Genomic DNA, 12,710 nt, shown 5'->3' with positions numbered 1-12,710 from the left:
GGAATTCACTCTGGGTTCATTAGCATATGAAAAAAGACTCATGACTATTTGAGTTGGTTCATCATCTGCTGAATCATATTTATGCGCCCTTCACCCCCTCCCTTCCTTATATAGAGACAAATAACACTCCTCCGAGGACACTTTGGGACCCCCTCCTTCGGCGCGAGGGTCTCGCCGGCCGATCTTCTCTCTGTTAATCTGACTACTCTCTGTCCTTGAGCCCCACCCGTTTAGCCCCCCTCGCTTTAACCCCATCTGCTCGCATTCCCAGCACAGAGGGCCGAACGGGCCGCTCCGGGGGAGGCGGCCTGGGGGGCCTTGGGGGGATCCGGCGGTCATGAATAACCATGGGCTCACACCATTAACACCGCATCCGAGATGCTGGGAGAAGAAGTGAAACAGCAATGAGTGGTAATTGTGCTGTTTGATGCTGCTACTGTTTCCTATTATTATTATTATTACATTACTATTATTATTATTCGTAGAGTGTGCAGCTGCTGCCGATATTCACCGCTGACCTTGAGTTCGGCAGCCTGCTTATTTATCTGAGCTCTCTCGGTGTAATTAACACATGCGCTATTGTGATGGAGTACAGCGGTGACTCGCAAAAGGCTTTTTTTTTTATTGCTTTCAGGCAAGTGAGAAGGGAGAATGGCCGGACGTCACATTGTTTACATTCAAACGTGATTAGACGAGTGCAAGATTTCTAAATGTCAGTGCTGCAACACTTGCTGATGAGATTTGAATACAATTGCTGCGCTCAGGAGCCTCCTTCTCTTAACCTCTCTTCAGCAGTATCATTGTGAATTATAGGCAGCGGATGGGTGCTCTGTGCAAGGTCACTATCTAGTAGACATCCCACCAAAGTCGCCCACCCCCCTTAGCCCTACTTGTTTTTGTTTCCCCTTCTAGAAACGCAGCAAGCACAAGGGGTTAAAAAACAGGGGGAATGGATTTAATTATGGAATGAATGGAATTATAATGCGCCCGCAGCAAGTTTTCCTCCTTATTTATTAAAGCAGCTGATGGGCCAGGTTTGATGAGCCACTTCTGGCATAATTGAGTCATCACACAAAGAGGCTTCCTCGCATTCAGAGTGGTTTTATCAGCGGCAAACAGACCTGATTACTGGCAATTACACTCTGATCTAGGGGAGGAAGGAGCAGAGAGGAAAAAAAGAAGAAGGGCGGAAATGTGCAGAGGGTAACTTGTGTGTGTTTATAGTTTACCCCGGGAATAATTTTCACATTAATTTTACATGCTAAGTGTTTCTGTTTATGTGTAATAAAGAGAAAGAGATAGACGCTTTTACTTTCATATTTCCTTGTAATGAATGTTTGGCGACGCGGGTGGCTTGATCTCAGTTTGCCGCCGAACGTCGGGGAGAGCCAAGTTTCCGCGAGGGGCGGGACAAAATGTGTAATTATCATATACAGTAGCGCCGATGAATGCCCAGTCCGATACGCATTTCGATACAATAAAACTACTCTATGCTTAATTCGCTACTATTGATAACAATAGACGTCTGATCCATTTTGAATTCGGGATGTCCCGATTCGATCACGTGATCAGAAATTTTTCAGAGATTTAAAGAAATATATATGTTTTTCTGCTTAATGTCTATCACTCTCCCTCTTGCTACTTTTCTTGGCCAATAGTGCACTGGAGTTTGCTTGTTAAAGTTAACGATGATTGACAGGTGCTGAAGCTTTGATCTTTCCAGAGAAGCTTGGGAGCGCTATGTTCAATAGTGCCGAATGCGTCAATCATCGTTTAGCTTCTTAAGCCTTTAACATCGAACGTGTCGGCAGCGACATGTTTACGCATGTCATCTTTGAAGCCTCGTTACGCTCTAATCACGTCACCCACATGCCGCTGCTTGCCCTCATTTGAAAGTGAATAAAACTAACATAAAACTCAGTCTCATTTTTTTTCTATTGAATGTTCATCCTAACAAGTTGAATAAATATTATCAAGCTTCAAAACAGTTGGTCGAGCATGTTTGGTTGTCAATGGGACATCAACATTACAAATTTTGAAAACAGATTTTGGGATTTTTTTGTCTTTTTGGGTCCAAAATGTTGATTAACATTGGTCAGTGAAGAAAACAACAGCTTGGACATGGAGGTTATGGTGTCCTGAAAAAAGGGACCCAACCTGGTGTGAATTTTTTTTCCTTTGAAATATCAAGGCAACATCAAAGGCATGCAAATTCGGCCTAAATAGGCTTAGGTGTTAAAGGGTTAAACACCTTGTAGTGTGCTGTGGCAACTCATTGCGTGTGCGTAAGTGAGTGGCTGTTCTCAGCAGCATGAACGGATTTGAGTGGACTCACACAATGAAGCATTTGATAAAAGATTATTCTGCGTTATTCTTGTGTAAAAATCATTTACATTATGAAAGCCGCACGGTGGGATAGTAACATGTTTTAAAAAAAAAATTGTTTTGGAACAACACTTTTATCTCGGTATTGGCAGATTCTCAAAATCAGGTGACTCGGACTCCGACTTGAATGCAAAATTATGTGATCATTCCTGTTTTGAATGATCACTGCCAATCCTCCCAGTTCATACGTATTGGACGTCTATGGTCATCAATGGTTTTGAAACACAATCATTCACAATCAGCCTTCTCAGTCACAATGGAGTCGACGTCTATCAATGTCAATGGTAGGGAATGACACAACCATTCTATTATTATGGTTCTACATTTTATTTCTTTGGTTACCTCAGATAAATTCATAACATGGATTCTACTAATTGATAATCGGGTGTATCATAACAGTACAATAATTCATCTGCACCAACAAACTCAAAATAAAAGTTTGTATGATTGCAGCTGGCTTCAAAGTGATTACACATACCTTCCTTTTTTTTCTTCTGGGGCTAAAATTGTATTCAACAAACAAGTGATTGCGTTTCCCATTTTTCATTGACATGCAAATGGTTCAGTGGTAAGCAAATGAAGCGCAGCGGTGAGATTAAAATCAACTTCTCTTGACAGGGTGTAAACAAGTTGCACTTTTTACTGCATCGTCATCGTTATCATTACTGACTAAACACAATAACTATTCCCAATATACCATTGGCTGAAAATTAGCAACCCAAATTGGAAATTTAATTTGACACAGACCAACAATGCTTTTTTTTTTTTTTTTTCCAACCACACCCTTAAAGTGTCTGCGCAATCAAGAATTATCAATTGCAGCCAAAATTGTGTAAAACTGAAGACAGTTGTCTTATCAATTCTTTGGCACTACTTCTTTAACCATGTTAATTCAACATGGCAAGTGAAGTGGTTATATACTTGTACAGCCCATCTTTACGTTTGTATTATTTTTGTATAGGAACCCAAAATATAGCCTTTTTAAAAAAAACATTATATGCAAGTTTTGACTAGATAGTAGGCCACTCATCAAATTTAATACTTATGAGTTTACCACAGTAAATATGAGCATTACATGAGTATTGGGTGACATAGGTTCATTATTATATCAAAAAATGTTTTTAAAATCTATATTGTACTTTGTATAGTACGTCAAATTAAAACTTTTGAAAGATTCTTTATAGCCACTCACAACGATAAAGGATGAAGACTGCATCCTATTCATATATATTTCTATATAAAATTATAAAACAAAACTATTGCTGCTTTACAAATTATAACCTTCAGCAGTGAGTGGTATTGGCTCACTGTTATACCACTATATTTTACAGCAATAAATCTTCATATACAGTACTTTTTTGATATCCCCTCACAACCAAGTGATCCTTGAAATCTTTGAACAGCAGGTTTAAGGATTAGGTGTCATTTTTGAGGATAATTTCTTAGGATCCACGGAAACGTTTGTCGACATTGAATCTTGAAATCAGCAGACACGTCCAACAAAACAGCCTCTCAGCTCCCCTGCAAAGTGTTTGTGCCTTCTGCCAAAGAGGACTTTCATATCGTTTTCCTATCTTATCCGCTCTCCAAGACAGACGAGCTTCAATAAAAGGACAGCGCTCCCAGAATTCTTACCAGACAATTAGGAGGCTGGCTCGGAGCGACGGCTTCAATGATTTGTTATGATGGCATAACTACAGGGGAAACTTGTTATTGGAGCCAGTTAGCAAGCGTCACAATGAAAGAGTCAGATGGTGACACCTTTGCCGTGGTGATTTTGGGGAATCTTGTCATGACGTTCCAAAGTCAGTCCCTCTAAATTGAGTTCATCTGGAGCCGGACCACACGGGCGGCGGCGAGTGCAGAACGTTTCTTCTGACATCAGAGAGCCAATTGCTGCTTTTTTGACCACATTTTCGCTGCTTTTAGTTCTCCTGTCACATGAAGATCTGCTATTTTATTTGCTCATTTCAATCCAATTAATGCCGAGTCTAATAAAATTAGTATCTTCTCAGCGCATCAATAGCAGAGTGGACACTAGACACTTCTGCCAAGGCACTCTCGGGCTAGTTGCAATCTTTGAATGGTGTTGTGAACATGCTTTGCCTAATTTGGGGACAGGTGTTCAGGGAAAAAGAAGTTCCAGGCCCCAAGTGTGACAATGAGTCGAGTAATCCTGCCCAAGGAGGCCTTTTTTTTTTCTTGCATGAATGCCACCAGGTGGTCTCCAATTGGGAGACCCATAGAAACCGTTCCGCTTAATCCCTCCCTGCGCACAAAAGGCAGGTCTCCCGTGCAAAAGAAGAAAAGTTTACGTTGGACACGCTGCCTGCGAAAGGAGTCAGTGATTTCTAATCAGATTGCACTGAAGTGAACAGCTCGCATGGCAGCTGTAGTTTTCCCAGGGTTAATTACCTTTCACTGCGCTCTCTAAATGAGTCAGCTGTTCCTGTCATTAAACAACTCCACTCTAGCTCTTTCTCTCACACACGCATGTACGCACGCACACGCATAAGTACACGCACGGACACTTACAGCACTACGGGCGACATGATGTTGATATACTGTATGTCTAAACCCTGGAGACTGACTATAACCCCAGCAATACAGCTACTCAAACCAATCACAACCCCGCCCAATAACCTTACACTTGGCTAAGATTGAAACCAATGACCCACTTAACAAATCGTCTTAATCCTAAAATAGAACATTATAGGCCCTCATGGACAGTGCTACCAAAAGTGTGTCAAATGTATGGCTCCCTAGGTTTCCAGAGGAAATGAGCAGTGTTGTTAATCTTACTTTAAAAAAGTAATTAGTTACAGTTATAAATTACTTCTCCAAAAAAGTAATTTAGGAACTCAGTTGTCTAGTTGTAAGAATAATTAGTTACTCAGCAAAGTAACTGACATTACTTTTCATGGTCTACACGTTATTACATGATACATTCTGTAACATATTTCACATTAAAGATGTTAATAATGATTGAATTGAACTGATTTTTCTCATTCTAAAAAAAAAGTAAGTCACACTTTTTACATTTTTTTAAAAAATTTCACCTATAAAAGAGTGCAACGGTATGCAAACTTAACTTTCAAATGCTGTGAGAAAAGTTTTTTGTACTGAACCCACACCAAACTGTGCCCCCCTACTGAGGTACGTACTAAACCGTGACTTGTGTATATGTATATGGCGGAAAACACAGACAAGACTGAAAAAGCAGTTTCTGCTCTTGTTCTCCTCTTTAATAGAAACTGCTGTATTGTAAGCCAAAACAACTGTTGTGTTTGATAGAACAATATGTCTATATGCTGCCATAGCACATCCATGGCGCATTAAGCCCCCGAACTACTTTTAATTTGCCCATTTTACCCTGGAAACCCACGTTTACAGACATCGCGCCACCGTTTTTGTTTCAACCCAGCCATGAAAACAAGGTAAGTAATTATTAATTTTTCAAAATGTCTATCAACTTTAGTTTAGAATCATTCATTGATGTGTACTATTTCGTTTAAAAAAAAAACTACTTTAAAAAATTATTCACTCGCATATTTTAAACTTTTAAATTACGTCACAATGGAAAAAAAGGCGTCCGTAAAAAAGTCACCGATATCTACCTCATGACTAACGCTAAATTGTGTATTTTTTTGTTACTGTCGCATTTTCCCCGATGTGTTAGATGATAAATAATCGATCCAAACAGAGAGAGAGAAAAAAAAAAAAACGTTTAAAATGGTAAATATATGAAAAAGAAAATCTTGAACACTCTTTGATGTCTGCGATTTCTGCGTCGTGACCCTTGTTATATTACCATGTTTCACCCATAAAATCCCCAGAAAATCCAGCTGTGGCCATTCACAGCTGTGTCTTGACACCTGGTGATACATGCTACATGGAGTTTTTGGATCAAAACAAGGTTAGAACACGATAATATCTTGTTAAAGTCATTGCGTCTGTAATTCTGCTCTCGCGTGCTCTCACCTCCAGGTAGAGCTTTGCTGTTTAAATTTTTTTTTTTTTTTTTTTTTTTTTTTGCCCTCCAGATCAAAAATTGAGATTTTAAGCTTTCCAATGATGTATCACATATGCATATCGGACAATTTTGAAATTTGGCCAAATTGGGGGTCTCAGAGCGGAACTTAATGTCACCTGATTTTTTTTTTTTTTTTTCTTCAATACGCAGGTGAGGCTCTGAATCTCCTGCCTCTCCTGTTGTGGCTCTATTTGTTCCTTGATTGAAAAAAAAAAACATCACACAAGATTAATGGATACATCATTCAAGAAAAAATTTAGGGCAAGTGACTACTTTTGGTCATAAAATATCTATATATATTTACTGTAGCGTCTACAAGGACAACGCCATCTTGGTGATGATAATGCACACTCAGCAGGAAAATAGTGCGTTACATTCAATTAATTGTACCAACTGGACGTATTGTCTGTAAAAAAAAAAAAAAAAAAAAAAGTTTAAGATGACGATCGAAACACTAAATGCTAATGCTAACGAGAACACGAATGCCTTGCTAACGCTCCGAGCCACCGAGCCAATCATCATCGCATTTGCAACGGTGTCACCACCCCCTTCCCTTCTCCCCCCTCCCGCTCTGCTCTCTCCCAGGAAGCTGTGACTAAATCAGACAGCTCGTGCTTCATTCAGTCAAATTGTATTAATGTGCCCCTTCACATCCTCAGTAACAGTAACAGCAGATTGCTCACTACTGAAAAAAAAAATAATAATAACGCCGTTATACACTAACACCATTATTAATAACACTGGAATGAGACACTCAATGATAAAGAATGACAATAGAGTATTGTTTTGTTTTGTACTCAAAATTACATTACATACTTTGGAAGAAAAGAAATAAGACCCAACCCTATTTACAACACGCTAAAACTAATGATAAACACACTGAAAATCGTAACTCATTGACTGCCATTGACAGAGATAAATGTCCAAATTCTATGAACTGGTAGAGGTGGTAGTGCTGTTTCTCCCTGTTTTAAATATGGAAAGGACATTGATCACCATCAATAGCAGCTAATGAGTTAAAGTTTATGCATTAAACAAAGTGGCCAAGAGTCTAAAATGGTAATAGCTTAGCTATTTCCCTTACATAAAATCAGGTTTCCACGTAGACAAGAACAAAAGAAAGATACGTCTTGTGATGTAAGTACAATCTATACTGTAACAAGTACCTGCTTTCTGCTTAAACTAATGGTAACCGGAAACACACTTTACATAAGTTCAATTTAAAATTAACCAGGTGGGTCTTTTTTCCCACATTGCAGGAAAAAAAAACTTTATGCTACTTTATGCTATGAACTTCTTGCTCTAAATCAAAATTACTGACACTCACTTCAAATGTACAAGTTTGAGAAAGTTATGCAAAACTATGTGACACACTCGAAAATCAACAACTGAAGAAAAACACACTTTAGAATTTAACTTTCCCCATCAAAAGGTAAACGGGATGGATGGAGTGCTGGCATGTTAAACTAGTGGGTCTCAACATTGCGTGAAACAGGAAAACACAAATAGTGCCTGACTACAACAATAGATATATCATAAACCTACTTCCACTCTCAAAGTTTGATATAACCTGCATTTTAACCTCCTATAAGAACTGACACATTTTGGGTCATGTAGGCCACACTTGTATACCAAATGTTAATGTTGTACCCTATATGCCCCAAAAAGTGACATCCACATATGTGTATGCTATGCTTTTGGAAGGTAAACGCTTTAAAAATGCACTTTTTGTCTTTTGTTCTTACTCCCCAAAAGTTACATTTAAAAAAAAATGTGAGCCATATAACGTATATAACTATGACCCTTGATATAGCACCTACATAACCCTATATTCAACCTCTAACTTTTCTGTAATCAAAACTTCACAGAGTCTTCAAGAGTTTAGGCCGTTCGTTTATTGTCCCAAAATATTTTGTGAAAAAATTAATGCCAATGATAGCAATACAACTCAACACACAGCCTTAGACATTTGTGGGGGAAATAAACAACATGCAGCAGTTTACCACATTTGCTTTTGTCCATCATCATCAGGAAAGAAAAGAAAACCCAAACCGGAGGGTTTGCTTCCAAGTCTACCTGTGGATATATCACACCCACAACATCAAACTAAGTTACAACCAACATCAAAAAGCCTCTTGACACTAAAAATCCAGCAGTGGACATGAACTGTGTTTCATCCCCAAAAATTCCATGAAAACTCTGTGTCCACTACACATGGGCTGATTACCGGCTTCAAGGTGTACCGAGGTATGAAAATGTCAAGGTTTTAAAATCGCAAAAATTTTCCGTCATATCATCTCTAAGGTATTAGCGAAATTTTATGTCCCAAAAATGCATGGAGAAATCCCTCACTTGCAGCTGTAAGGCTCAACCAGTGAGTCAGCTGTGCTACATGATGGCTGGAGGAGGTGAGACTCCTGAACTTTTTCCCCCATCAAAGAAAACGAAATCACTGATATGGGAATACTTCGGCTATAGAAAAGTTACAGATGGCTGCCGAGGAGGCAATACCTCCAATATGATTTTGCATATTACAAAATTAAAGGTTAGTCAACACTATCATGAACGTTTCCAACTAGCTACCAAAGTTAACTCCAGCGTGTTGAGTTTGTCTAGTGGTGGTAAAACTTTTTTTTTTCCTCGTTGGCAACTGTCTGTGTTGAGAAAGAGAGTGTGTGTATAATGTAAACATGATACGAGTCATACACACGTGCTTTTTATGGAAAGTAATTCAATTATTTTTTTTCTGATGGTAATTATGTTGAGCTGTGGCTGTGGGTTTAAGCTCACCTAAATACTACATATTTATTTATTTATTTATTCGTTTATTTATTTATTTATTTATTTATTTATTTATTTATTATTTAGAATATTTCAGGTTTTTTTAAATTTATTTATTTATTTTAACTTAACATTATTCTTATGTTCCAATTTGGTAATATGTTTTGAAAAATAAAAATCATGTTGAATGGATTTTTTTTTTTTTTTTAACCCAGATATCTCAAAGTAAAGCATTTTAGAGCTGTAAATGCAATACCGTGATACAGTGGTACCGTGAAACCGTGATATTTTGGCTTAAGGTTATCATACTGTCAGAATCTCATACCGGCACATGCATTGTCCCCAGAGAGGTAAACATGAAAATACACTTTCATCCCAGTTCATCTTAAATTTTCATACATTCAGCAATGCATAACCTAACACTAGAGTTGTTCATTATTATCAGGTAGCCGATCATATCGGCCAACAAAAGCATTTTAAAGTGATATCGGCTAATATCGACGTCAGTTTTTCGTTAGCGATCTTGGGCCAATATGCATGTGGTCTTCAAAGTGAATATAGAAGCCTTCTGTCTTTGCACAAGGGTTGGTCACAGCTTAGCACAGCAGTTATGCTGATTGACCTTTAGATATCGCCAAACTAAATCTTTCCAAAATATAGCAATTTTTAGTGTTATGCCCTTGTTTTTTTTTTTTTTTGTCAAAATTTGGGCCCCAACATTGGTGGAAAAACTCACACGTCTTAGGGTTATAACCAACATTGCAGTCTTTGTTAAAAGTAAGAAGGTTTTGCTTTTGTCGGCGTGAAAAGATTGGGTCCCCACATTGCAGAAAAAGGAAGAAACACATATTATTGTATTCATCGTTGCCAGTGTTTTCAAACGTTTATCAAGCACCAAATCACAACTTTAAATATAGATTCCATAGCTTTAAATTGACATGTATAAGAGTACAGTCAGTATTTTCCACAACACCTTCCAGACTTGAGGGTCATCTTAAGGAGTAAATACTGTAAAATGCATGAATCCAAATAGTGTGTAATGAATGTCACCCCCACTGTCCACGGGTAACGTAGTTGTGCTGTCATCAATCGGGAACGATCCGTCTGCTCATTGAGCCCAGTGGCTCAGAACGTTGGGGGGAGTTTTAAGTGTTTTTTGCCACTGTACGCTGAAATCCCTTGGCCACCTGGATTACAAACTCTAGTCCTTTAACTCATGCCAGTATAAATCCGTGTTAACTCGGATTTACCTCTGGCATATGAATTCTCAATCTGCGTAAGCTTTGTTTGGAATGAGTCGAACATAAGTATTTCACGCAGCAAAGGATGCCCACTGGTGAATTTGCTATTTTGTGTGTGGTGTGTACATGACTGGAATTAGCTCAGATGTCAGAAAACAAAAGATTGCATGCAGAACGAAAAAAAAAAAATGCTGTTGTCTACAAAACTCCGAAGCCGTTCCGAATTTTGACGACATTGTCACGTCACTGAGGCAGCGGCTACAAACCGCTCCTTACAACGCCATTTTACACTGTTCGTGGCCACCAAAGATAGAGATCTTGATAAGAAGATCACGATAAAATAAAATATGGCATGAGCAGCCAATATCCAAACAATCTCTCTCCCATACACATACATACACACTTCAGTTAAGCCAGACTATTTTCTACTTAAAAGGTTAGCGGGGACGCTTTTTGGGCGAGTTTGATCCATGCTTGCCAAAATCAGCAGATGGTCCATGAATATGATTATGGGCATCAATAAAAGGAGTAATCTTGAACAAAATGTAAATTTGACTTAAGTCCAGGCTTTACTACACACAATGGACTTTAACCCACTTTCCAGTGCCACAGACTAGCATGATAAGATAATGCACTTTCATTCTGTAATGCAACCATCACCACTGCTGCCACCAAATAGGCTACAAAACACAAGCTTGGTGAATGGATTGATCCAAGTACACATCATTTCAATACCATGGAGTGAGATCTGAGGTGGGTAGAGTAGCCAAACATTTTTACTCAAGTAAAAGTAGTGTTACTTCTAAATAAAATACTCAAGTAAAAGTAAAAACAGTCATTCAAAAATGTATTGTAGTGCATGTAAAAAAGTATTAGTTGAAAAGAATACTCAACTAATGAGTAACATAATACCGTATAGGCCCGAATATAAGACGGCCCTGATTATAAGACGACCCCTCTTTTTCAAGACTCAAGTTTGAAAAAAAAATTTTGAACACCAAATTAAATTTTTATATAGAAAATAATTACAGTACATCTGAAACAAATGATTATAACAATATATTTGAGAGAAAAAGCATGTTATTTTGCCCCATTCAAATCTTAATATCTGGACGTTTAAATATGTAAACTAAAGTGCAATCACATTCGTAAATGAATGGCTTCTGGTTTTTGAATGTAAACAAACCAATCTATTGTGATAAAACAACAAAATTGCAATAACTGCATTAACCATCAAAGTGAAGTCTAACTGTAACTGTAGTCTTGAAACAAATCTGAATAAGGAAAAACATTGCAATAAAATAATGCAAACTGGTTAAACTTGAGAGTAGCTGAGATCTGTCATGACAGAACATCGCTTCAATGATATCTGGCACCATCTAACGTCGTGAATAGGTATAATGTCTAGACCGCGAATATAAGACGACCCCCTCTTTTATAGTGTTATTTCAATGCAAAAAACAACATCTTATATTCGGGCCAATACGGTAATGAATAGCTATAATAGTATAATAGTAATGAATAAGTGCTTACAATATCTGATTAAAAAATAATAATGTTTTATAGTTTTTCTTTATCTATATGAACTGTTATCAGAATTATACTATACTATAACCATAGACTTCATAATGGTATTGACAGGTCAGATTGGTCATGCACTGCGCCTCACCTTCAAGTCAGGGGCCGCCCACATCAAGCGGAGCTATTCATAAACACACGCACGCAGCGATCTAACGCCGGGTTTCCGTTGAAAAAGTACATACAAACAGGAAGGCTTGTCTCGGTAGTGATTTGTTCGAGGATTCAAAGTACAGTGTATCACAAAAGTGAGTACACCCCTCGCATTTCTGCAGATATTTAAGTGTATCTTTTCATGGAACAACACTGATAAAATGACACTTTGACACAATGAAAAGTAGTCTGTGTGCAGCTTATAAGAGTAAATTTTCCCATTAAAATATCTCAAAATATAGCCATTAATATCTAAACACCTGGCAACAAAAGCGAGTACACCCCTTAGAAACTACGTACATCCCTAAATGTCCAAATTGAGTACTGCTTGTCATTTTCCCTCCAAAATGTCATGTGACTCGTTACAGGAGTGCTGGCAGCATTGCTGCAGAGATTGAAGAGGTGGGGGGGTCAGCCTGTTAGTGCTCAGACCACCGCCGCACTCTACATCAAATTGGTGTGCATGGCTGTCACCCCAGAAGGAAGCCTCTTCTGAAGACGGTACACAAGAAAGCCTGCAAACAGTTTGCTGAAGACAT

General features: G+C 38.3%; 2 protein-coding genes across 8 annotated transcripts in view; both read right to left on the bottom strand.

Moving 5' to 3' along the window:
- Window positions 1-12,710, bottom strand: part of st18 (ST18 C2H2C-type zinc finger transcription factor) — a 118,827-nt gene that overhangs the window by 68,046 nt on the left and 38,071 nt on the right. The gene's annotated exons all lie outside the window — the stretch shown is intronic.
- pcmtd1 (protein-L-isoaspartate (D-aspartate) O-methyltransferase domain containing 1) overlaps window positions 1-12,710 on the bottom strand; it is a 128,780-nt gene that overhangs the window by 107,458 nt on the left and 8,612 nt on the right. The gene's annotated exons all lie outside the window — the stretch shown is intronic.

The sequence above is a fragment of the Corythoichthys intestinalis genome, chromosome 14 (assembly GCF_030265065.1).
Source record: "Corythoichthys intestinalis isolate RoL2023-P3 chromosome 14, ASM3026506v1, whole genome shotgun sequence".
Lineage (NCBI taxonomy): Eukaryota > Metazoa > Chordata > Actinopteri > Syngnathiformes > Syngnathidae > Corythoichthys > Corythoichthys intestinalis.
Note: the sequence above shows the minus strand (reverse complement) of the source record. Positions and strands in the feature narration are given on the sequence as shown.